Below are 26,678 nucleotides of genomic sequence, written 5' to 3' on the forward strand. Positions count from 1 at the left end.
TTTGAGCAATTATAGATTAGGAGATACTGTGATAATCAATAAATGAAGATTAACACCGGTTAGTTTTCAAGAAGAGGTGGAGGGGGCTCTCTCAAATTAATTTAAATTCTGAAGACCAGTTTTTAAAATTAAAAACTGGGCCAAACTGACAGGAAACATGGTAAAATGAAAATAGAGGCATAAAACAGACTCGAGTTCAAATCCTAGCCCTCCATTTATCAGTTATATGACCTTGAACAAGCTACTAAACCTCTCTAAGCCTCAGTTTCCTCATCCATAATACAGAGATACCACTACTAAGATTAAAAGGTTATTAGAATTAAACACAGTAATACCTAGTACCATAAGTCTCCTAGCACAGTACAAGACACACAGTAGGTTCTCAATAACTACATTCCTTTCCCTTTCATATTTCAAATTTCCAATACAAAGGAACTGCTGAAACAAAAAGACTTTGAAGGTGGGGAATGCATCTGTTGGTATAATAACATTTGTGTTTCATGAACAAGCTCAGTAATTGAAGATTTAAAACCTTAGGATGAAAAAATAAAAAATAATAGGAAACCACAGACTTCTGCTGTGCCCTATTTTAGGGCCTAGAATATAAAAACGATTATCAAAGATACAGAATTCCTTTTAAGAATAGAATTAACATCAAAAAACATTGTTGGTGTTCTCAAACGGAAACTAGTGTGAATGAGAAAAACGCCAAATATAAGTCCCTGAGGAAACCGCAAATAAATCAGATTTTGCTGTTACATTTATTGGGCACATTGGTACCCCCTTTGTTATGAGCTGAATTGTGTCCCCCAAAAAGATATGTTCAAGTCCTAACCCCTGTTCCTGTGAATGTGACCTTATTTGTAAATAGGGTCTTTGAAGATTTTATTAGTAAAATGAAGCCAAACTGAATTAGGGTGGGCCCTAGCCCAATATGACCGGTGTCAATAAAAAGGGGAGAAATGGACAGAGTACAAGGGAGAATGCCCCATGACAACCGGAGCAGAGACTGAAGCCAAAGGTTTGACAGCAAGCCATTGCCAAAAGCCAAGAGAGAGGCATGGAACAGATTCTGCCTTCAGACTTCAGAGGAAGCATGGCCCTGCCAACACCTTGATTTCAGACCACTAGCCTCCAGAACTGCAAAACAATAAATTTCTATTGTTTTAAGCCACCCAGTTTGTGGTACTTTTTTATAGCAGCTCTAGAAAACTAAGATACCCTCTGTTTCCCAAACACGCAGCCCACATATAAACATGAAGATGGCAATACTTGTGCTCAAATTAGAAACTTCTACCAGACATGGCCTCCTTGAGGGCAGACACTGTATCTGGACCTCGTATCCCCAGGAGCTTAGCAATACAAGTTCAATAAATGTTTATTAAATGTCCTCACCCAGAATAGGACAAATGTCCTATTTGTTTATGTTTAGATTGAAGAGCGGTTATGGAGCTGAAAGAAAATTGTTTTTGTTTTCCAGAGGCAGCATGGTGTTGTGGTTAAAAGCGTGGACTCTGGAGCCAGGCTGCCTGAATTTAAATCCCAACTTCACCACTGACTAGCTGTGTGACCTTGGGCAAGTTACCGAACTTCTCAGTGCTTTAATTTCCTCATTTGTAAAATGAAGATAATAATTGTACCTTCCCTGTTGGGCTTGTTAGAAGGATTAAATGAGTTAAAATATGTAAAGTACTTAAGGGAAGGAGAACAGAGAACGTGTTCGTATATATACCTTCGGACTTTAAGACTTAACTGGGTTTTGTCAAATGACATTCATTTTCTTTTAAAGAATACTGATGATTGAAAGATAAACTGTCTAGATATCATTTAAAATTTCACCCATTTTATTTCTAAGTAGGGAACTATGCTGACAATTTTAGAGATGACAAAAGAATTTCAGAAAAATTTACCCATGTTCAAGGGTGAAAAAGCTGAACTCAAATTAAATTATTCCTCTAAACTTGCAAGCACTACTTATATGATGGTTTTGCATACAAATTGTATTGGATTATTACTCACATCTCACCAAAGTAACATGATAAAAGTGTTTTCCTGTTTGGACCAAGAACAATAGACAATTTTGGAAAAATTTATACCTCTGTGAACACAAAACAGTCTTTCAAAAGACATAAGTTTAACCAAGAAACTCTGAATTAAATAGCTACTATTAAGCAAATGATAATGTTTTATGGAAACTGATTAGTGACATGAGAAGATTAACACTGCTGTGTGTCAGATTCTGTGTACTTTTCGAACATAAGTGTTTAGAACTGTTTAGCTGTGTCAAACAATAAACAGCATGGTGTCCATGATTTTGAAAGATTAGAATTGAAACTGGGTTACAGAGTATCACTGGTCATAATTTGGAATTATAAAGTGTCAGTGGACTTTCACTCCTGGCCAAGATGGAGTAACATAGAATGGATTTCCACCTTTCCTGAAAACCAAAATAACAGACAAAATACATGAAAGAACAGTTTTCAAGACACCGAATATCAGGCAAGGCAAGATGGTGATTCCTGAGAGACGGGAGACAAATGAGGTGAGCCCTATGATTTTCCCCAGCATATTGTCTTGACTTTCCAGGCCATAGTGCAAGGAGGAGGAACCATAACCAGGCTGTGATACAATCGAAAAGTCCAGGGAGACCCTGGTGGCCAGAGTATATAGCACAGAGTATCTGGGAGAGCTGAAAACCTAAAGCTATAAAACTTCCAGAAGAAAACACAGGAGAAAAAATCTTTGTGACTTTGGATTAGGCAGAGATTTGTTAGGTATGATACCTAAAATATGACCAATAAAAGAAGAGCTTGATAAATTCGACTCCATTAAAATTTCAGAGACACTGATGGGAAAATAAAAAGACAAGCCAAATAATATTGGGAGAAAATACTGGCAAATAATATATCCAATAAATAATTGTATCCAGAACATATATAAAAAATTCTCAAAACTCCATAATTAAAAAACAACTCAATTTTTAAAATGGGCAAATGATTCGAACACTTCACCGAAGAAAATATATGACTAGCAAATAAGCACATGGGAAGATGCTCAACATCATCAGTCACTAGAGAAATACAAACTAAAACCACAGTGAGATACCATTACACACTTATTAGAATGGCTAAAATTTTAAATGTACCAAATGTTGGCCAGGATTTGAAGCAACTGGAACTTTCCACACTGTTGGTAGGAATGTAAAATGGTACGAAGACATTGGAAAACAGCTTGATAGTTTCTTTTTTTTTTTTTTTGAGGACTCCACCCTGTGTCTTCCTCCCAGAAACTCAGCCTCTGCCAAGTTCCCGAGGCCCCGTCCTCGTGTTCCATCCTCCAAGTTTTTTTTTTATCTTCATTTTATTGAGATATATTCACATACCACGCAGTCATACAAAACAAATCGTACATTCGATTGTTCACAGTACCATTACATAGTTGTACATTCATCACCTAAATCAATCCCTGACACCTTCATTAGCACACACACAAAAATAACAAGAATAATAATTAAAGTGAAAAAGAGCAATTGAAGTAAAAAAGAACACTGGGTACCTTTGTCTGTTTGTTTGTTTGTTTCCTTCCTCTATTTTTCTACTCATCCATCCATAAACTAGACAAAGTGGAGTGTGGTCCTTATGGCTTTCCCAATCCCATTGTCACCCCTCATAAGCTACATTTTTATACAATTGTCTTCGAGATTCATGGGTTCTGGGTTGTAGTTTGATAGTTTCAGGTATTTACTGCTAGCTATTCCAATTCATTAGAACCTAAAAAGGGTTGCCTATATTGTGCATAAGAGTGCCCACCAGAGTGACCTCTCGGCTCGTTTTGGAATCTCTCTGCCACTGAAGCTTATTTCATTTCCTTTCAACGTCCCCCTTTTGGTCAAGAAGATGTTCTCCATCCCACGATGCCGGGTCTAGATTCCTCCCCGGGAGTCATATTCCACATTGCCAGGGGGATTCACTCCCCTGGGTGTCTGATCCCACGTAGGGGGGAGGGAGCTTGGTAGTTTCTTAAGTTAAACATACACCTCCCATTTGACCCAGCCTTTCCCCTTTTAACTATTTAGCCAACAAAAGTGAAAACATATATCCACACAAAGACTAATACACGTATGTCCTTGGCAGCATTATTCCTAATAACCAAAAATTGAAAACAACCTAAATGTTCATCAATAGGTGACTGGACAAATTGTCAGACAGCCGTACAATGGAATACAATACTACACAGTGAATCTCAAAATAATTATGTGGACTGAAAGAAGTCAGACAAAACAATACATATGAACTCATTTACATAAAACTAAAAATGCAAACTAATCTCTAGTGACAGAAAGTAGATCAGTGGTAGCCTGGTACAGGGAGGGACAGGAAAGGAAGATTACAAAAGGGTATGAGGAAAGTTTTGGAAGAGATGGATATGTTCATTTTGGTGATGGTTTCATGGGTACATACATATGTCAAAATTTATCAAATTGTATACTTTAAATATATACAATTTATTCTATGTCAATTATGCCTAAATGAAATTGTTTTTAAAATGTTTTAAGATGAAATGTAACTAAACCTTCTTCTTAATCAGAGCTTTACTATTCCAGAATACCTTTAAGGCACAAGGAGGCTTTAAATGAATTGAAACATTATAAAAATGCTGTTTTATAGCAAAGATGCTTTTTAAAATAGAGAATACTACTTTCAGGAGTAGATTTGAAAATATTTCCATTACTAAGTATTTTTGCTGCCTAAAAGATTTTAGTTCTAAGTCCTTCCAAATAAAGAATTTCAATGACTTTTGAACCATTTGTTAAAAATATTAAAAAGACCACAGCCTAAGAGCAGGGGAGATGGAATAGTAACAAAACGTTTATATAATTGGTGCCTAGGACTATAATATGAGTAGCATTATTTAGTCTATTTAGTCAGTGCAAACAACGCACTTCTTTTATTTTTAGACTTACGTATATTTTTCAGCTATGTCAGTCATTAAAATCAAGGATAGAAATAGAACTTACGTTCAGACCTTCAAGTAGCTGTATCATAAACCAAGATTTATTTTTTTAAACAAAGGATATTTAATATCACCACTCTTATCAAAATAAGAAAGATCATTGTACCATTAATAAATATTAAAATTAATTTTAAACCGTTCATTTCTCTCATCTTTTTTATTTCTATTTTGTGACTATTTTATAATATATATAAAATATTATTACAGTAGAAAATACATAATTTATATATAAATATACATATTTTAGGAGTTATCAAAATGTTTAGTGGTAAGGGTGAGTGACCAAAAGAGTTGGGAAACACTTTGCTTAAAGGGGAATCAAGAGAAAACTGATTCTACAAATCATATGTTGTTATGATTCTGCTTGCATATAGATATGATGCATGTTAACTAAGAAAAAAGTAAATCATTCTCAGGACTGTAATGCAGGTGCCCTGATGCAAGGAGTACAGTATAATGAATATGGATTTGTGCTACCATAAGGCATTCTAAAGTGGAAGAGGTAAGTGGGGAAAACATGCTATGCTCAGAAACACGGACAATTAGCCTTTGACAACGGGAAGCAACTAAGGAGTTTTAGGTAAGTCAAGGACGTGCTAGATCACTCTGATAGCTGCACAGAATATGGATTTGAATGAAGACCACCAACTAGGAGACTGTGCATAAATCCAGGGGGAAGATGATGAGAGCCAAGAGTAGATGGCAGAGGTAGGAGAGATGGAGAAAAAAATGGCATATTGAAGTTATAACACTGAGATATAATATGCCAGACCTGTGAATGTTCTATAACATAAAACAGTCTCTTCTACTAGGATTTGTAATTCTGATGTGCTGGGTTTCTAAGGAAAGTATAACACAGCGTAGTGCCTAAGAATACCAGATCTGGGACCAGGCTTCCTGGGTTCAAACCGCAGCTTTATCACTTTGAAGCTGTGTGATCTTGGGCAAGGTATTTAACCTCTGTTAGCCTAAGTTTTCCCATTTGTAAAAATGATGATTGATAATAAGAGTTCCTACCTAGGGCTGTGAGGATTCAAGTATACATCATGAGTAAAAGGCATAGCATGGTGCCTCGCCTAGAACAGGCACACAATATTGGCAGCTGTTCAGTTTTAATCATTATTAAACACATGCTCTGGAAAATATATGAGCATATGGCTGTTTTGACATCTTACTATGAAATTTGAGAAATCTAATCAGTATTCTTACCCAGATGGAAAGTCACTGTACCTCTCTGCATGGAAGTAGGCTGATAAGCATAAATATTAAGCAAATGTTAGTAATTAGATATGATCAGTTTAAAGATATTTATTTATACACTGTTCCAGACAGGATTTAAAGTGGCTTACAAAGATACATGAAACATAACAGAACAGTGTAAATTAAAAATAGGATTAAAAAAGAAGAGCAACAAGAGTGGGGACAAAGTAGAGGAGCCAGAATCAAGGCCCCCAAACAAAAGGCAATTGAGGGTTTCCAGTGGTCAGCAGGAGTCTAAACCCCCTGTAAGCCCACCCATGGAGCACATCCATGCCTTAGATAACTCTGCTCCAGGGCCTACCCTCACTGGCAGCTAAGACTGGAGTCCATTCTCAAAAGTTTTATGGCAGCAAAGTTGCTTTTATTTTCCCCAAACAATGAGAAATTTACAACCTGCTCTCAATTTTACAAGGTTCTGATTTTTGTTTTGCACTAAGGTTCTTTTGGCTTCCTACAATCTTTTTCAATATGGGGTTTTGCATGTACTGAGGCATTTTTCAGTTTTAGTTCCTTTTAAAATATCCACCAACTGATGAAGATGATGATAGCAGCCAACACTTCAATACTGCTTACTATGTGCCAAGCACTTTTCTAAGCGCTTTAGGTACATTGAGTCATTGAGTCCTCACAATCACACTATGTGAGACACAAATCGAGCAAATAACTTGCTCAAAGTCACACATCCTATAAGGAACAAACTGGTTTTGAAACCAGGCAAGTCTGGTTCCAGAGTCTGAGCTTTAAACCACTATGCTATACTGTCTCTTCATATTCCAATAATATTTCTCATACATGGTAATATTTGGAAAAGGGGACATGTTACCCTCAAGAAATTTGAAGCATTTTTTTAATCCTCAGTTAATAACAAGGTAAATGTTTGAGAGGCCCTCAGTCTGGCTTACTTTTCTCAGTCTCCTGACCTCTCCAGGCAATACTGTCTAACAGAATCAGTGCAACTCTGCACATGGGAAGGGATCTATTAGACCCATCCAGGACATCCCTTCTAAATGATGGTAGAAGCATACAGGGGTGGTGGAGATAACTGAAATATAATTTATTTTTCTAACTCTTAGAATCACATCTGGGTGAAATTTTCTTCACGACGGATCAACATGGTTACCTTTCAATACCACCAAATTCAGTTCATAAATGATTTGAAGACATTCCCGCTTAAAATAATATATAATTCTCTGACGTATGTCACAGAGGGAAGCTGGATATCTTAATATATACATTTCTCCCACAAAGTAGTTGTTTGGATATGTAGAAATATGGTCTTATTTTCATGATCTTTCACACTTTTTTTTCCTGTTCTTCAGCAACTCCAGGCACCTTAAACCTACCACCAATCCCAGAAGGCAGATTTCCTTAAAAATGGTACATAGAAGTAAGTGCAACATCATAAAAACAAGACCATGCATCCAACACCCCACTTGGCAACAGGGGAAATGCATATATTAAGACAAATCACATTTAGCTTTCCAGCTTTCAAGACCGTACTTAAAACTTCTCTCACATAAGCCCCAAAAGATTGATGGGGAGAAGGACGGCCAGTTCATCTTCTTCTCCACCAAAACCCCTTTCCTTAACAGCCCCAAAGTTTAAAAATATCTAAAATCCCCAACTAAAAGAACGAAGTATTTTAAAATCCAAGTCATCTGAATGTATAAAACATTTTTACAAAGTCTAGTGAGAGCCAACACATTGTTATTTTTCAATAGGCCCCATCACCATGTGTAACAACACCATTATTTCTCCTTAGTCAATAGGCTTTGTTAAACCGGCAACCCCGCAGGGAAGTCCCTCCTCTCCTGCCAGGGTCACAGATGGTGGGGTGGGGGTGGGGGGGCATTTCTAAACTGAATTTAGCTGCCATCTGATTTTCTTACAGGCCACATCACCTAAAAATCACCCACACAGTCCCCTTAAATGAGAAAGCATGATGGTTCATGACTAATCCAGCCCATGTTCACACATAACAGTGATTTCATGCATTTGGTCTCTCTTAATTTTAGGGATGCTGTGATCTAGCTATGGCCACAGAAACCTTAAACACAATCAAATAACCTATAGTTGAACTTAAATCGAATTGCATATGTGGTAGATGATTTTAGGTGTTATTTAATTAAGGCTTATAAAACAAGATAAATGCTAATTTCTTTCAAATAAAATATTAATAAATAGATACATGAGTATATGTATACAAAATAGTAGGTAAAAAACAGAGCAATGTAAAATATTAACTTACTGCAAGCCCTCTTTCCCTCCTAAATTGCTTAACCATAATTACTTTACACATTACATCAAATCCCTAGAGCAAGATTAGTACATGTATTATCAACATCTGGTCTACAGCTAAAAGCAAAAGCAATGCCCTAGTATTAAAAAAAAGGTATAAAAAATTAAAACAACTAAAATGTTCACATTAGATTTGTGTATGTTCATTTTTATCTTCAATATTGATATAACATACAAAGAACCTTAAGAAGTTCTAAAGACAGGGGAGGTATGAATTTTCATAATTCAGGTAATACAAGTTACAATAAAGCAAGGCACTCAAAATACATAGATGGACTTTCCTTGTTCCATACATGTAAATATTTGGTATTAGTATTATTATTATTCTAAATAGAACTACACATGCAGGAATCAGCACATCAGTAAGAATGCCCTTTTACTAAAAAAAAAAAAACAACAATGAATTATCTTCCCCACTAGATTGTAAAGTCTATGAAAGAAGGGACTCTGTTTTGTTCCTCTCTGTTCCTTCAGTGTCTTTAAAGCTGCCTGGCACATAATAGGCACTCAACAAATATTTGTTGAATAAATGAGCTGGCATCAAGAATACCACACATCACATTCTGCCACACCCAAGAGCTTATCATTCAGAACTTCTTCACCTTTGATATCATTAATTCAAACACTCCACTCTAATTACAACCCCCTATCCTTCTAGCCTCTTTATTCAATGACTTTTCCCCTACCCTCACACCTATTCTCAGACTTCATGATGCCGGGTCTTCTGTGGACTCTTCAACTTTCACCCTATCAGCTCCTTCCTGTCTTTACTTCCTTCCCTAGACAGATTGGCATCTATTGTATCAACTACAGTCTTGCCATTATCCTCAATAACCCATACTTTCATTGCAGATACCTGGAAAAAAAAACCATAGCCCTGGAAGAACCAAACTGTTGTACTTTATGCCTGCACTGGGACTCCTGAGATCTACTGCAGAAAAAAAAAAATCACAATCTGGTAGATTACTACCAATATGAATTCTTGGTCACAAGCTCACCTCAACACTGCCTGACACTCCAACTATGCTTCCCTGGTCCTAGCTTTCTATCCTGTTCTCCACAATTACTACTTCAAACCTTCCTGAAACACATCAAATCTCCAACCCAAAACTTTCCCCACCTCAACCCCTGCTCTGAGAGGATGAAATTACCTCCTACATGATAGAGAAATATAAATGCCTTCAGATAAGTTCCCACCATCAAATCCACAAACCTACTTTCATCTGTACCTATTCACTTTTTGTTTTTCCCTACTGTAATGTTCCTCCTCTTGTTTAAGGATACTCCCTCCACCTGGTTATGAATCCTCTCCCATCTGGCATGAGGACTTTGTCCTGGAAGGACTTTGCTCTATCAATTATCCCCTCCTTCCCATCAGCCTTTAAGGATGTTTAAGTCCCTCCTAAATTAAAAAAATTAAAAGAAAGAAAGAAACTTCCCAGAATCTCACTCCCCCTGCTATCACCCTCTCTGCTCTTCAGAGGCAAGCCTCTCTAAGGAAATGTCCATATTCACCGCCTCCACTTCCTCATCTCCCCAATCATTTCTCAACCCACCATAGTCTAGCTTCTCACTCCCCACACCCCCAAAATTGCTCTCATTAAGGTCAAGTAAAGTACAAATAGGTATTATAAAGTTGCTCAATGTTTAAAAGAGCAAAAAAAAATTCTAAATCTGATGGACAATTCTCTATCTTTATCATCCTAGACCTCTCTGAATCTTTAGCACCACTGGCCTTAATTTTTCAATGGAGTCATTCCATTTCTCAATTTTTTTCCTACTGGGAGAGGGACCAAGACGGTGGCATAGAGAGGAGAGGAACTTAGTTAGTCCCCTGGAACAACTAATAAACAACCAGGAACAACTAGTAAATAATCTGGAAGAATGGCTGGGGGACAACTGTGAATGTCCACACATCGTACACCAACATGGACTGGGAGGAATGCCTGAGATTGCAGCATGGAATCTGTAAGTAAAAACTGCAGAACCACATCAGGAACCCCCTCTCCCCATGGCAGGCTGAGCTGCAAAACCTCGCTGTGGTAGAAAGCAGCACTCTCTGAGCAAGCGAATATAGCTCAGCCCAGCTCCAAATGGGGTTTTAATTAACAAATGTGGACTGCTGAATACAAGCTACAAACCACTAACAAGCAGACAGAGGCTTTTAGTGAAAACTGACCTTAAAGATCCAGAAGACTCCTCTGTCCTGGGAGGGGGAGCCCAGAAGACCAGGTATTACCTTTGGCCAACAGGTGAAATTGGGGGGCCGTGGACTGGCTCTGAAAGGGGGCTTTCTGTCCCTTTCTCTGTCTCTCAACCTGAGGGGCTCAGAGGAGAGAGCCACAACCATTTTCAATTCAGACCACTGTGACCCAGACAGGGGTGGAGATATCAGAGTCAGGGAGACAAAAGAGCTATTTAAATGCAGCTGATAACTCCCTAGGGGGTGTACTTTCCCTAAGATGAAGGAGGTGCGGCCCAGCTCTACTACTCACTTTCTCTTCAGAACCAGACCCCAGAGCCTGGGGAAAAACAGCCAAAACAAAAACTAAAGGTGCCACACACCTCCTTACATCAGTCAGGAGCGACAGGCTGACAGGCACCACCTGCTGGGCAGGTTAGGAAAAGCACAGCAGCTAGAGACCTCACAGGAAAGACTGTCAATCTCTAAGACACACCAGCAGGGGTACTTCAAACTGAATATAACCTCACTCTGAGATCTGAACCTGTTCTGGTCTGGGAAAATCTGATTGGGGTAACCAAGGAAACCAGATGCCTAGACAATAGAAAACTACAATTTACACTAGGAAAAAGGAAGATATGGCCTAGAGGAACAAACTTACACCTCAATTAAGATAAAGTTGAGATACTGTTTCACTTTAATGAAATAATCTATTTAAGACTTTCAAAGAAATATGCTAAATCAAATCAAAAACTAAATCAATGAGTTCAGGGAAGATATGGAAAAAGAGATGAAGGCTATAAAGAAAACACTGGGCGAACATAAGGTAGAAACCAAAAGTTCGAAAAAACAACTGGCAGAATCTATGGAAATGAAAGGCACAACATAAGAGATGAAAGACACAATGGAAACATACAACAGCAGATCTCAAGAGGCAGAAGAAAACACTCAGGAACTGGAGAACAAAACACCTGAAAGCCTACAGACAAAAGAACAGATAGAGAAAAGAATGGAAAAATATGAGCAATGTCCCAGGGAATTGAATGACAATATGAAGCACATAAATGTATTCATCATGGGTGTCCCAGAAGGAGAAGAGAAGGGAAAAGGGGCAAAAGCAATAATAGAGGAAATAATGAATGAAAATTCCCCATCTCTTATGAAAGACATGAAATTACAGATCCAAGAAGCGCAGCATACCCCAAACAGAATAGATCTGAATAGGCCTATGCCAAGACACTTAATAATCAGATTATCAAATGTCAAAGACAAAGAGAGAATCCTGAAAGCAGCAAGAGAAAAGCAATCCATCACGTCAAAGGAAGATTGATAAGACTATGTGCGGATTTCTCAGTAGAAACCATGGAGGCGAGAAGGCAGTGGTGTCATATATTTAAGATACTGAAAGAGAAAAATCACCAACCAAAAATACTATATCTGGCAAAACTATCCTTCAAATATGAGGGAGCACTTAAAATATTCTCTGACAAACAGACAATGACAGAGTTTCTGAACAAGATACCTGCGGGACACTGTTATCGAGTTCTGACTTGGCGGGCCTGGGCCAGGGGAACTGATCAGCCCCTAGGAAAGGTAGTGGGGTACGGGTGGTAGCGCCCTCCACGGCCCCCCGGGCCTGAGAAAGTGGAGCCGAATGCAGGCCCCATTTCCTCACCCCAAAGTACAATCGTTGGGGAGGGCTTGCCGGAGAAACCCCCCCCCCCCCGCCCCGTGCCTTACCCACACTCTCCACCCTCTTCGTTACCGGAGCAACTCCCGCCCCTTTTCAAACAACCTCCGCGCCCTCTCAGAACCAATCCAAGCCTTTAACCTCTACAGCTACCCCGCCCTCTATACTGCCCGATATAAGCTTGTACTCTCCCCTAATAAACTCTCTTGGCTTCTTCACCCTAAAAGAACCGTGTCCCGCCTGTTCCTTCTCGCCGCCCTCCACACCTTGCACGCCTCCGCCGGGGACTGGGCCCAGTCCCCCGCCTCGCCCTCGCCTCCGGGAAAGAGCCCCCGCCGCCGGTACCCTCCGAGCAATCCCGAGAGCCTAGGATTTAGCAACCGGCCGCCACCCCCCCCCAGACGAGTTAACTGCGACCGCAACTGGCGCCCAACGTGGGGCAGGTCCTCTCCACTCAGCGGTCCAGTAAAACCACCCGCTCGCCCGGACGCCTCTCCACCTCCCCTTCTCCTCGCCTGCAAGGTAAGAGCCGCCTCTCCCTCGCCGCTCCACGTCCGGAGCCGCCTCTCCCTCGCCGCCCCGCGGAGCCGCCTCTCCCTCGCCGCTCCACGTCCGGAGCCGCCTCTCCCTCGCCGCTCCGCGCCCGGGCCGCTCCTCCCTTCCCGAATTAACCCGGCTATTGCCCCCGACTACCTTTCGTCTTCTCTTTCTATGACCCCCATTCCTCCTAACATTCTCCCTCTACCCCTTCATTACCTTGGTGTGGTCCTCTGTGTCTTCGTTTCTCTGTTCGGCGCGGTCTGCCTCGCCGTGGCCGCCCCCCCCGGACTGTTCCCGTTGCCGGGGGGTCCTGCTTTCTGTTCTCATCGTCTTCTTCAGCCTCGCGGCCGCGGTTTGCCTCATTCTTGCTCGGTGGACGGCCCCCCCCCTCTTTTCCCCTCCACTGTGGGTGGTCGTCTGTCTGCGCGCCGGGTGCCTCGGGTTCGGGCTCTGGCGGGTCTTCTGGACGCACGTCGTTGCGGGGTGTCTGTCCGGCAGCTGCGGGTGTGCTGGGACCTCCTGCTGCCCTTTGACCCGTGGCTCACCACTTGCCATCTTTGGGGCCCCGTCACTTGTAATCGCCTTGTTGGTCGGGTCACCAGCGCCGTGGAGCATGGGAGCGGGCGCTTCCCTCCCGGCTTGCTCCCCACCTTAATGGCCGTCCGCTCCTGCCTTCAGGGCTCCCTCCCCCCTGGTCGAGGCCCCATTGGATCCGGGGGGGCCCTGTCGACTCAATCGACAGATTCGGACGGTGGGACCGATGCGGATCGCGGTTCGGGCACAGGGTCCTTGGTCGAGCGAATTGGCGGCGTGCTCGAGGTCGCCCCCCAGGGACGAGGCGGTACTGAGTCTCTCCAAAATGGCGAACTTCCTCCTTCTTCTTCCACTGAGGGGAGGAAGTGCTCTAGTGATGACATCAGCCCTAAGCCGGGCCGGAAACCGCATGCGCTTTACCCCGCCCTTTCACAGGGCGGAGCTAGTCCGCCATCTTATGCCTTAGGCCCCGCCCTTTCACAGGGCGGAGTTAGTCCGCCATCTTATGCCTTAGACCCCGCCCTTTCACAGGGCGGAGCTAGTCCGCCATCTTGTGTCTTAGCCACGCCTACCGCGCCGCCATCTTGCGACGCTTGGGGCCTCCCACTTCCGCCTCCCCCTTCCGCGAGCTCCTCCTCGGAGCCACTGCCGGCAGCTGCCGCCGCCCCTCCCACCCTGCCGGCAAATAACCCCTGGCTGCCTTTTACACCTCAAGGCAACCCTTGGGGCAACGCTGCCCCTACCCCCACTCCCGTGCCAGGCCCTCTGCAAGCGCGTCCTCCTTTCTCTTGTGCTTTTCGCTGCTTTCCCCTTAACCTTACCCCCACACCGCAGAAACCGTACGACTGGTATCCCATTGACTCAAATACTATCAAGCAGCTTCGCAGGGCCGTCAAGGAAGACGGGTTAGGTAGCCCATACGCTTCCCAATTACTACAGGATATCGCCATGGACTTTTGCCTCCCCCAAGACTGGGCCTTGCTTGTCCGTACCATTCTCAACCCCGGCCAGTTTGTTGATTGGCGTGCTCACTTCCAAGCGGAAGCAGCTAAGCAAAGCGAGCAAGACGCAGCCACTGGAGTCTATCATCACCCCGAAGCCTACTTGGGCACGGGAGCGTTTATAAATGCATCCGCCTATATTAATGCACCTGCCACCTTTTGGCCTATCCTTCAGGGAATCGCCTTACAAGCGTTTGCCAACTGCTCCGCCTGTCGGCCTAATAAATTCACCAAGCTCTTCCAGAAGCCGAGTGAGCCTTTTGCCACCTTTGTCTCCAGAGTCGAAGAAACCTGCGCTCGAAAGGTAAGTGATCCCCAAGCCCAGTATTACATGTGCCCGTCCTCAAATCCTGGAAAATCGTACTGCAATTCCCCCAACGAGTACTACTGTGCATACTGGGGGTGTGAAACATTAGCCACTAATTGGAAGCCTCCTGTTCCTAATCATTACCTTACCTTAAAGTGGGCCCCTACAGGGTGCAAACTCCCTACAGTTAACTGGCTCGGCCAAGAAAGCGAGGGATCCTGCACACATCTTAATCTTACAGTGCAGCTCCCCACTGATCCCTCCTGGTTACTCGGTCAAACTTGGGGCTTCAGAATCTATGAGAAAGGAGCCGACCGAGGATCACTTATTCTTATAAAAAAGGAGGCTGTAAGCCAACCATGCCAAAATACTGCATTAAAAACACCCTCTGGCATAGGTCCCAACCAAGTCCTTAACCCCCTTAATCCACAGCCCTCCAGCCGCACTTCAAGTACAAGCAGCGCATCCGGAAACCGCACCTCAGCTACAAACAGTGTATCACCAACCCCACCACCCCATCCTTTTCTACCCCCCTCTCATTACTCCTCTCCCCTCTTCAGCCTTATCCAAGCAACCTTCACCTCACTAAATGTCTCCTACCCCAATCTTACCTCCTCTTGTTGGCTTTGCCTCTCCACCTCTTCCTCGCTGTATGAGCCCGTTGCCTCCAACCTCTCCTTTTCAGAAAATGCAGAAGACAACCCCTAGGAATGCAATTGAAATACCTCTGCCGTCCCCCTAACCTTTCATTCAGTCTCCTTTACAGGAAAGTGCATCCGCCCTCGCTCAAGTAACTCTCCCAACCTCACAGCCTGTGCCAACTACTCATCTCCCAGCAGCTCTGCCAAGTTTCTTATTCCCCACAACTCCTCCCAATGGCTCTGCTCCTCTACAGGACTTACCCCCTGCCTTAACGTGCAGACCCTCAATACAACTCATGAAACTTGCCTCCTAATTGTCCTTATCCCTAGGGTCCTATACCACAGCGAGGAAGACTTCTTCCTCCGCCTGGAAAGAACTGCAGCTTCTGCCCCCCTGCAAAAGCGAGAACCCATCACCGCCCTCACGATTACCTCCCTCCTAGGTCTTGCAGGCGCTGGCACCGGAATCGCTGCACTAGCCAGTCAAGGCTCCGCCCTAACTCACCTCCGGGCGGCTGTTGACGAGGACATTCGTCACCTACAAGACGCTATTGCCCATCTTAAAAATTCTGTCAATTCCCTCTCTGAGGTCGTGCTCCAAAACCGCCGAGGTCTCGACCTTCTCCTCCTCAAAGAAGGAGGCCTTTGCGCCGCCCTAGGAGAAGAGTGCTGTGTATATGCAAACTCCACAGGTCTCGCCGAAGACAGCCTGAAAAAGGTCCGAGAGGGACTAGAACAACGCAAAAGAAACCGTGAAACCACCAACTATTGGTCCCACATTTTTACCCCCCTCCTCCCATACCTCCTCCCTCTCATCGGCCCCCTACTAATGATTATTCTAGCTCTCACCCTAGGGCCCTGCATTATCCGCAGAATTGTCCAGCTTGCTAAGAACCAAGCCAATGCTGTCTTTTCATCATTTGTGCAAGTCCAGTATCAACAACTTGCCTCCACTGAAGAAGCTGACCCTCCGCAGCGTCGCCACCCTCGTCCATCCCGCAAGCAGCGAAGCCCCTCTCGAACGCCCGGGCGCCACACCAACGTCGAGCTCCAGCCTCTCTAACTACCATCTACCCCTATCCCTTCCCCCACCTCCCCTTTCCCTCATCCCTTGGCGGATCTCTCCGGTAAGCTTCTTCCTCTAATTAGAAAAGAAGGGGGAAATGCGGGACACTGTTATCGAGTTCTGACTTGGCGGGCCTGGGCCAGGGGAACTGATCAGCCCCTAGGAAAGGTAGTGGGGTACGGGTGGTAGCACCCTCCACGGCCCCCCGGGCCTGAGAAAGTGGAGCCGAATGCAGGCCCCATTTCCTCACCCCAAAGTACAACCGTTGGGGAGGGCTTGCCGGAGAAACTCCCCCCCCCGCCCCGTGCCTTACCCACACCCTCCACCCTCTTCGTTACCGGAGCAACTCCCGCCCCTTTTCAAACAACCTCCGCGCCCTCTCAGAACCAATCCAAGCCTTTAACCTCTACAGCTACCCCGCCCTCTATACTGCCCGATATAAGCTTGTACTCTCCCCTAATAAACTCTCTTGGCTTCTTCACCCTAAAAGAACCGTGTCCCGCCTGTTCCTTCTCGCCGCCCTCCACACCTTGCACGCCTCCGCCGGGGACCGGGCCCAGTCCCCCGCCTCGCCCTCGCCTCCGGGAAAGAGCCCCCGCCGCCGGTACCCTCCGAGCAATCCCGAGAGCCTAGGATTTAGCAACCGGCCGCCACCCCCCCCAGACGAGTTAACTGCGACCGCAGATACCTGCACTACAGGAAATACTAAAGGGAGCACTACAGACATATAGGAAAAGACAAGAGTGAGAGGTTTGGAACACAATTTTGGGAGATAGTAGCACAGCAATGTAAGTACACTGAACAAAGATGACTGTATGGTTGAAAGAGGAAGGTTAGGGGCATGTGTGACAACAGAAGGAAAGAGGAAAGATAAAGACTGGGACTGTATAACTCAGTGAAACCTAGAGTGCTCAACAATTGTGATAAAATGTACAAATATGTTTTTACATGAGGGAGAACAAATGAATGTCAACCTTGCAATGTGTTAAAAATAGGGTGATATTGGGGAAAAAATACAATGAATGCAAACTAGAGACTATAGTTAACAGAAACATTGTATTATGCATCCTTTAATATAACAAAGGCAATATACCAAAGCTAAATGCCTATAAGAGGGGGCCATAAGGGAAGGGTATGGGACTCTTGGCATTGGTGATGTTGTATGATTCTTTTATTCTACTTTAGTCTAATTCTGTCTTTTCTTTTGTTGCTTTTTAGCTGTCATGGTTTTTTTTTCTTTCTTTTTCTTTTTCTTTTGTCTCTTTACCTTCTCTGATGCTTCCTCCTTCTTTGTGGAAGAAATGGAGATGTCCTTATACAGATAGTGGTGAGGGTGGTGAATATATAAATACATGACTATACAGGGAACCATCGATTGTTTACTTAGGATGGAATGTATGGTGGGTGAACAAAACCATCTAAAAAAAACGGGTTGATGAAAAAACCTTAAGGGCATGATATTGAGTGAAATAAGTCAGACACATAAGGACAAATATTGCAGGGTCTCACTGATATGAACTAATTTTAATATGTAAACTCATAGACATGAAATATAAGTTATCAGGATATAGAATGACCTAAAGAATAGTGAGCAGTTGCTTATTATTAGCAGAAGGTTCAACTAAGTTGAACTTAAGTGTTTGGAAATGGACAGAGGTGACAGTAGCACGTTATTGTGAGAATAGCTAACAGTGCTGAATGGTGTGTGAATGTGGTGGGAAGGGGAAGCTTAGAGTCACATATGTTACCAGAAGGGAAGTTGGAGGTTAAAAGATGGGAATGTGTAAACAGTGAATCTTGTGGTAGACAATCTCCATGATTAACAATACAAATACCAGAAATCTCTTTCATGAACTAGTATAAATGTATGACATTATAACCAGAAGTTGATAATAGAGGGGTATATAGGGAAAAAATATACCTATTGCAAACTATGTACTACAGTTAATAATATTTTAACATTCTTTCATCAACAGTAACAAATGTACTATACCAATACTATGAGTCAATAATGGAGGGGGGGATGGTTATGGGTATGGGAGGATTTGAATTTTCTTTTTTTGTCTTTACTTCTTTTCTGGAGTAATGAAAATGTTCTAAAAATTGAAAAAAATTAATTGTGGTGATGGATGCACAGCTGTATGATGGCACTGGGGGCAATTGTACACTTTGCATCTTTGGATAATTGTATGGTATGTGAACAATCTCAAAAAAATTAAATTTAAAAAAATTTTTCCTACTGATATTCAAGTAAAGTACAAATAGGCATTACAAAGTTGCTCGATGTTTAAAAGAGCAAAAAAAATTTAGAGAACTTAAATATTATTCAATAAGAAACTTATTAGATAAATTATGGTACCTATATATAATGGTAATCCAATAGCCTTGATTCTTGAAGATGATTGTATAACTATAGCTTTTACAGTGTAACGGTATAATTGTGACGACCTTGTGATGGACACTCCCTTTATCCAGTCAGTATATGGACAAATGAGTAAGAAAATAAAGACAAATAATAAATAAACAATAGGAGGGATATAGGGTTTGGGATGTTTTGGGTGTTCTTTTTATTTTTATTCTTATTTTTTTGGAGTAATGAAAATGTTCAAAAATTGACTGTGGTGATGAATGCACAACTATAGGATGATACTGTGAACCATTGTTTGTACACTTTGGATGATTATCTGGTATATGAATATACCTCAATAAAATTGTGTTAAAAAAAGAATGAGGTAGTTTTTATATACTGACACTGAATGCTTGCTATAACATAGTAAGTTAAAAAAATCACATGCAAAACCTATATGGTATGATTCCATTTGTATTTTTTACATATAAGTATAGACAGATTGGATGGATGGACGGATGGATGGATAGATGGATGGATGGATAGAAGGAAGGAAATGTCTTAAATAGGCATCAAAAATGTCTGGAAAGAGACATGAACTTAACATTGTTACTTCTGGGGAATGGTGATAAGGAAAGAACAGAACATGTAAATTTTGCTTTTGGGGGGGGGTCAAGTAATAAAAATCTAGTCAGAGCCCTGGGCACACCAACAATTCCAAAGTAGGTACAGAAATAAGTTCAAATCAGATAAAAAAGGAATGGCCAGAGAGAATAGAGAAAAAATATTTTAGTGTCCCCAGAGCTCAGGGAGGAGGGAAAAAAAGGTGATTAATGGTTTCAAGTGTGAGAAAAGAGATCTACTAAAAACAAGAAGAGGTAAACATCCAGTAGATAAAGAGAATGAACAGATAATTCTTGAAGGAGGAAATTCAAATGGCCAATAGATGTGAAAAAGAAAAAGTTTCACCCTTACTGGTAATGAAGGTGCTGTGGTATTTTTTTTGTTTGCTTGTTTTTTGTTTTTTGTTTTTGTTTTGTTTTGTTTTGTTTTTGCTTGCCTATCAAGTCAGCAACATTTAAAGAGGCACTGTTCAATTAACAAGGGAGGTGTTGTTAATGGTACTCTCATATACATTGTTGGCAAATGTAAATTGGCAAAACCTGTTTGAAATCAATGTGACAATTAGATTTCTAAAAAAGTGAACCTCAGAGAACTTATTACAATTGCAATTAAATAACTGATTATTTTATACATTGTTTAACATGTCTCCCCTGCTGAAATAAGTTCCATGAAAAAAAGGTCATTGTCTACCTTATTCTCTGCTCTATCTCAAGCATCTAGCCCAGAGTCTGGCACACTGTAGACCGTCAGTAAACCAACCTATGCTTTCTGATAAGTTGCAAGCAATAGTTTAAAGACCCTGATACTAAAGCTATTCTGATACCTGAATTAATAGAGATAAGAACAAGAAGCAGTATAGTTGCCATGTAAACATCATCTCTTGAGAATTATTCAAGTTCAAGGTAGGTTTAGATAGTCACAGATATGAGAGCCACAGTAGTCCACCATTTGAACTATTCTTTGCCAGTACCCTGCAATCTCCTGCCCTGTCATTTCTGTCAGTCACACAGAAAAATCTCACAAACTAGACTGGCGACACTCTGTTTCTATAACCGGCTGATGAATGCTGAGGGAGAGAATGGATACAGGGTTCTGTGACTTGGAGTCAAGATGAATTCTAGTTATCCAGGTCTTTCTTGGCTCAATATGAAGTGGCAATCTGGCTATGTCCCTAAAGAGCTCCTTTTATTTACTCCTCTCACATAGTATTCCAACCCTTTACCATTCTCATCAGGAGGGACCTCCCTCAAAATCCTACTCCTCCACAGCTCCTTCCTTCTCCAATCCTGCCCTACTTCCCTCCAGGCTCAATAGAAGAACTATTTCTCTTTCTACAAGGCAAGTCTTTTCACCTCTTTGACCCCAGAGCTCCCATCCCCTTGCTTCCTCAGGGACCTTGCATCATCAAGTTCTGTGACATCTAGACGTAAATGGACTCATCTCTACTCTATTTAAAACAAGACAATCACTTTTTGTCCCCTGTACCCTGCTGTCTGTAAGACACACTCTCTCCTTCCCAGTGTAGCCAAGCCTCTTCAAAATATGTACCATATTTATCAGTCCTCCTCATTCCTCACTCCTCAACCCTCTATAATCTGCCTTCTCTCCTGCTACACTGATGTCATCATTGACCTCCTAATTGCCAAATCTAATGAACATGTTTTTTAAATGTTTTATAGTGTGTTTCATCTGATTATAAGAGGGGGATACATCATAAACAAAGTTATGACATACGACAGAATAGAGAGAAAAAAACTTGCACTATGTAACAGGCAATGGGTAAATAGTAAATCTGGTGTTCTTACAAATAAATCAAATATATAATTCAAAAGAAAAATGTGCAAAGGATAGGAAGGGACAAGTCTCAGGCAAAAAACAAATAGCCAATGCATGTGAAAAGATGCTCAGCCTCACTAAAGACCAGGGAAATACAAGTCATACTGGTTAGATACTACTGTTCACCTATCAGATTGGTAAAAATTTAAAAGATTGTCCATCATCAGCAAGAAAATGCACTCTCAAGAGTGAGAGTATAAACCCATCTGGATGTCACATGGGCAGTACCTGTTCAAATTTTTAAATATATTCACCCAACAATTCTCCTTCTAGGAGCTATTGCACAGAAATACTTACACACACACACACACACACACACACACACACACACATCCTCGAGCATTGTACAAGGATGTTCATTGCAGCTTGTGGTGGATTAGACTAAAGTGATAGGCAGAAGGGATGGAGACATGGTAAAATACATGATATATTTTGAAGATAAGGTCAACAGGACTTCCTGATGAATTGAATGTTGAGAGTGAGAGAAAGAGAAGAATCAAGGGTGACTCCCAGGTTCTTGGTTTGAGTAACTGAATGAACAATGGAGCTGTTTTACTGAGATAAGAGAAGCTGAGGGAAGGGTTTGGGGATGTGAGGGGCATCAGGAGTTCTGTTTTGACCATGTTATGTTTGAGATGTCTGTTTGAGATCCAAGTAGAGATGTTGAATAATAAGCCATTGGATATATGAGTCTGCAGCTCAGAAGAAAGGCCTGGGTTAAAGACAGAAATTTGGGAGGGATCAGTGTTTAGGCAGATGATATTTAAAGTAATGGGGTTGGATGAGATCCTCTGGGAAGGTTTTAGATAGAGCAAAGTTCATAGACTGAGCCCTAGGTCACTCCAATGTTTAGAGGTTGGGGTGATAAATTTAGTTGAAGAGGTGGCTGAGCAGTTGTTTTGTTTTGTTTTCTTTACAAATTTGAGTTTCCACAAAATAACATACTTCATATACAGAAGAATCACATATTTACCATCTTATCAAAGGCCCAACTCCTTCTAAGCTGTCTTTGAAGAGATTCTGGCCTTTTTTCTTTCTGAACATTTAAAAACACATTTGACAGAATGGTACCTCTTTTATGTTACACAGTGGCTTCCTCACACCACATAATTCTCCTAGTACAAAAGCTAGTCAAGTACTACGTAAATAGCACTCAACTACGACTTTTCCATAAAGTTCATAACCCAATAACCACCTCATGCCTAAAAGGCTAAGGGTGACCTGACTTAGAGGCCAGCAGCCTGAATTGTGGCATCTTTTATACACGTCAGCTGTTCACTTCCCAGACCCCACAGTAACTTTCTCCAACCTCCTACTGAGCTTGCCAAATGCCTTGAGGGCCTCAAGATTTCTGACAATCCACACTCCCTCCTCCTAGTGCAGCCCCTTTTTCTACCAACAAGAAGTAGAGCATCTTTACATTCCCACTTTTAAACTTTAGAAGTTTCTATGCAGAGATCCATGCTTTAAAATAAGAGAGGAAGCACTTCCAACTAGGTCGAAGCAGTCATCGGGAATGTAATCTCAAAGTAAAACTCAGCAGAAGGAAGGCTGTGAGAGAATTGGGCCTGGGGCAACCTTACAGTTATAGGGTGACAAACTGAGTAGGATTATCTTCAGGTCCAGAAGAGCAAAAAAAAGAGTTCCAGTTCCTAGAATGATACTGTCATTCATCAGTTCATTTAACAAATATTAGTAAGCATGTACAACGTGCCAGGCTCTGTTCTGGGTGCTGGAATCTACTGGTGAATAAAATAAAGTTCCTGCCCACCTGGAGCCTATGTTATAGTGGGGGGAGACAGACAACAGGCAAGAAAAATGAATGAAATACACAGTATGTTACATTAGAGTAAAAAAGTAGAGTCAGAGCATATAGAATGCTTAGAGAAGGGGTTGCAATTTTAAATAGGGTGGTCGGGGAAGGCCTCATTAACAAGGTGACATTTAAGTAAAAACACAGAGCTGCAGGATTTCAAGTGCCTTAGGTGGGTGTCTTCTGTACTTCACACCATCACCAGATCTCATGCCTTTGAGGGCACTATTTCCCCCAGTTAATAGCACAAATACTTGTTAATCCTTGCACTTAGGACAAAGGGAACTCCAAGATCAAGACCCTGCCCTTTAAAGAGGGTACAACCTTATGGGTGGAAAAACAACTAGGAGAGATGTTAAGGGCTCTACTGAGGTATGAACAAAGTACCTTAGGACACAGGAGAGCTAGTAATTCTGCTTAGGGGAAGGAAGTGGGTATTTAGTGAGTTTGTCCCAAAGAAGATGACTTTAGAGCTAAATCTTAAGAGATGAAAAAAAATTAATGGTGCGTATGTGTGTGTGTGTGTGCAGGTGGTGAGTTAGCTTTGGGGGGGGGGGGGGGCGCAGTGTGAGCAAAGGCCCAGAGATGGGATCAAGGAGACAATTTATCCTGGATTATCCCTACCTAAAGTGCCCCATGCATGCCATGACAAAATAAGCACATAATGGCCCTCAGGCTCTCTGACTTGGCTGTCGATATATCCTTATCACTCACCACACCTTCATTTCTCCCCTAGTCAGAAGAAGAGGAAGAAGCTGAAGAGGAAGAGGAAGGTGCACATCCCTAAAATCCAGGGTTACTCTCTCCTAACATTGGGACAATTACTACTGAGCTGAGAGCCTGGGAGGTTTCATTCATCTGGGTACACACAGAGGTATGTGCTTAGAGTAGCCCCATGTTAGAAGTGAAGTGGGTAAGACACCACTGAAGTAAGTTGTCCAAAGTCTCTGCAGTGCATCTAAAGTGGAGTCAAGGATCAAAACTTATGCTTCATCTTGGAAGGGATATTTTTAATCATAGTCCTCACCCATGAGCTATTAGCATTCCTAACATCCAAGACAGTAGAGGTGGTATGACAGAAGATAAGAACACAAGCTCTGCAGTCAGATGGGTAGCTCTGCCCCTCATCAGTTGGGTGATTGGGACAAGGTACTTAATAACTTGTTCCAATAACCCAACCTCTCAGAGCCTCCTTTTCATCATAATATGGTCAAAATTGTAGTACCTATTAAATAGAGTTATCATAAGGATAACTACACAATGAGTTTATTACTATGCCTGGCTCAATGGATTCTAACAACCATTATTAGCAGCACCCTTTAAGGAGAGGCCAGAATGCTACATACACTCATGGACCAATAACCCCAAAGCAGGCCTCCAACCTCCATTCCACTGCTCTGACCTGGAGTAAGGCACCTGAAATGGGTTATCAGAAATGTTCATCCCTGCCCAAGAAAAGCCTCACAAACCAAGTTGGTGTCTTTTTCTACTAGGATATCCAGCAGGTGCTTAAAAAAATAAAAAACTTAATCAGCACCTCAACTCTTTGCATTAAACATGTTCTCTCTCTGCAGATCAGCAGGGTAAACACATTAGGTCATTAATGCCTTAATATTAATGAATTTAAGAGGGGTAGAGGTGGGGAGTTGAAAGAGCAGAAAAGAAGCCAATTAAAAACCTGGAGGTCCAGGATGTACTGAAGACTAATTTCTGCCACAAACGTACAAGGTCTAGGGCCAACCCTGCCAAAAGCAGTATTCTGGAATGCTAGGTCTTCTGGTCCCGAAGAAGCAGGGCACTGGGGGAAGAAAAGGATGGTTAATGAGAAACAAATCACTTTTTCAAGCCACTAGGGTTCTAACTAAAAGATTTCACCTTCAAAAAACCCAACCATCTCATTCAAAGTTAAGAGCTGTAGGGACACCTTTTCTGCCCCCTTGCAAACCATCACAGAAGCTAGAAGCATTCTTTGCCCCCCTTCTGAGGCCTCTGGGGACTCTCCTCCAGGAGCAACCCCACGCAGCCTGCTTGAAGGATGACAAGATAAAGCAGTTCAGCTCCAGAGCACACAGCCCGGTCCCGGTCCCAAGCCTCAAGCGCAGAGAGTGCCCGAGTGCCCACTGAGGCAGGGCTCTGGGCCAACAGGCCTACAGCCTTTACCTGTGGCGGACGCGCTAAGGCCAGGGAAGCCGATGCCGCGAGGTCCGAGGTCCGAGGTCCGACGTCCGGAGTCAGTGCGCGGCAAAGACCCTGCACGACCGCCGAGCGCACCGGGAGGAACCGACGGAAAGGTGACTCGACGCCTCGGAGGGCGCCACAGTTCCGCTAGGAGCTCGCCCCCACCCCGCCCCTAAGGCTAGCTCTCGGGAGGGGCCCCAGCTCTGGCAGGCGGGAAAAGCCGGTGTACTCCGCAAGAGGGAGACCGGGAGGAGGCAGAGCCCACAGGGGCATGGCCCGCGTTAGCGACGGGTGGGCCAGGGAAGAGGCCACTAGAGGCCCGGGAGAAAGAAAACCGGCGGAGAGGGACCGCCCCAAGCAGACAGGAGGCAAAGCGTGGGGGGTGCGGTCCAGAGAGGCGGACGGGGGCGAGGGGGGCAGGCGGTCAGCGACGAAGAAGGAAAGACAGGGAGCGGGGGAAGGGGGTGGGGAAGGACGCAGGTCCCTGAGACACGGGGTGGGAGGGGGCACTCTGGAAACGAAAAGGGGGCTGGGGGCCCAGAAGGAACACCAGACCTTGGACGAAGGGGCGGCCGCTGGTCGCGCACCTACCTGTCACCTGCAACAGGTGCCGCGAGTGGATGAGACGTCCCGGTGCCGGATTCAGGGGAGGGTCTCCGGCTCCGGCAAGACCGCAAGCCCGCTCCAGCGACCGGCCCTTCTCACCCTCCAGGGAGGCGGAAAAAGCTGCAACTTTCCCTGGAGCGGGGAGGAGCTGGACTCTTAAAGGGGCCGCACAGCACTCTGCTCTCCTTAGTAAGGGGCCGCTCCCAGAAGGCCGGTTCTGGAAGCCAGAGCCTTAAGGCACCAATGAATGTCTTCCCGGGTTAGGAAAGGGAGCTTGAAGACTGAAGACAGGGGTCTAAGACTAGATGGGGGCTCCTCTTTTACTTCCATCTCTGGTCACTCTCTTAGATGGTAAAATAATCTACCTCTTCCGCTCAGCTGAGCCCAAAGTTGTCAAGTTGTCGTGTACTTCTAAGAATATGAAGACTCTGGACTACATAAGTTGGGAGGCTAAACTGTGATATCATTCTGATCCTTTGGCTTTCGGCCTTTTATGGCAAATAAGAGTTTCTGTCTCAAATAAAAACGTTGTGGGTAAAGAACACACACTAAATGCACGCACACAAGGACACAATTGGTTAAGATATTCAACGCACTAGTAATCAAAAAAAAAGCAAATTAGAACTTTGAGATTGTTTAGCAAAGATTTTTTTTCTAATTATTATAACACTTAATGATGACAAAGTAGCCACCAGACAAGCTCTCCTGGTAAAAACCCTTTTACAAAGCTCCTGAGCAATAT

At 43.1% G+C, this 26,678-nt stretch overlaps 1 protein-coding gene across 6 annotated transcripts in view; it reads right to left on the bottom strand.

The window, feature by feature from the left end:
• Window positions 1-26,042, bottom strand: part of SYTL4 (synaptotagmin like 4) — an 87,081-nt gene extending 61,039 nt beyond the window's left edge. The window contains exons 1-3 of one of the 6 annotated variants that reach the window (XM_037821965.1): window positions 25,922-26,042; window positions 25,313-25,402; window positions 24,878-24,950 (exon numbers count right to left, since the gene is read on the bottom strand). The gene's annotated coding sequence lies outside the window, so the exon portion shown is untranslated. Of the gene's footprint in view, window positions 1-24,830; window positions 24,857-24,877; window positions 24,951-25,312; window positions 25,602-25,921 lie in introns of those variants that run through there. The other 5 variants (XM_037821967.1, XM_037821966.1, XM_037821968.1 and 2 more) reach the window with 5 other exon arrangements.
• Between the last annotated feature and the right edge of the window lie 636 nt (window positions 26,043-26,678).

This window comes from Choloepus didactylus, chromosome X, assembly GCF_015220235.1.
Source record: "Choloepus didactylus isolate mChoDid1 chromosome X, mChoDid1.pri, whole genome shotgun sequence".
In the NCBI taxonomy this organism is placed as follows: domain Eukaryota; kingdom Metazoa; phylum Chordata; class Mammalia; order Pilosa; family Megalonychidae; genus Choloepus; species Choloepus didactylus.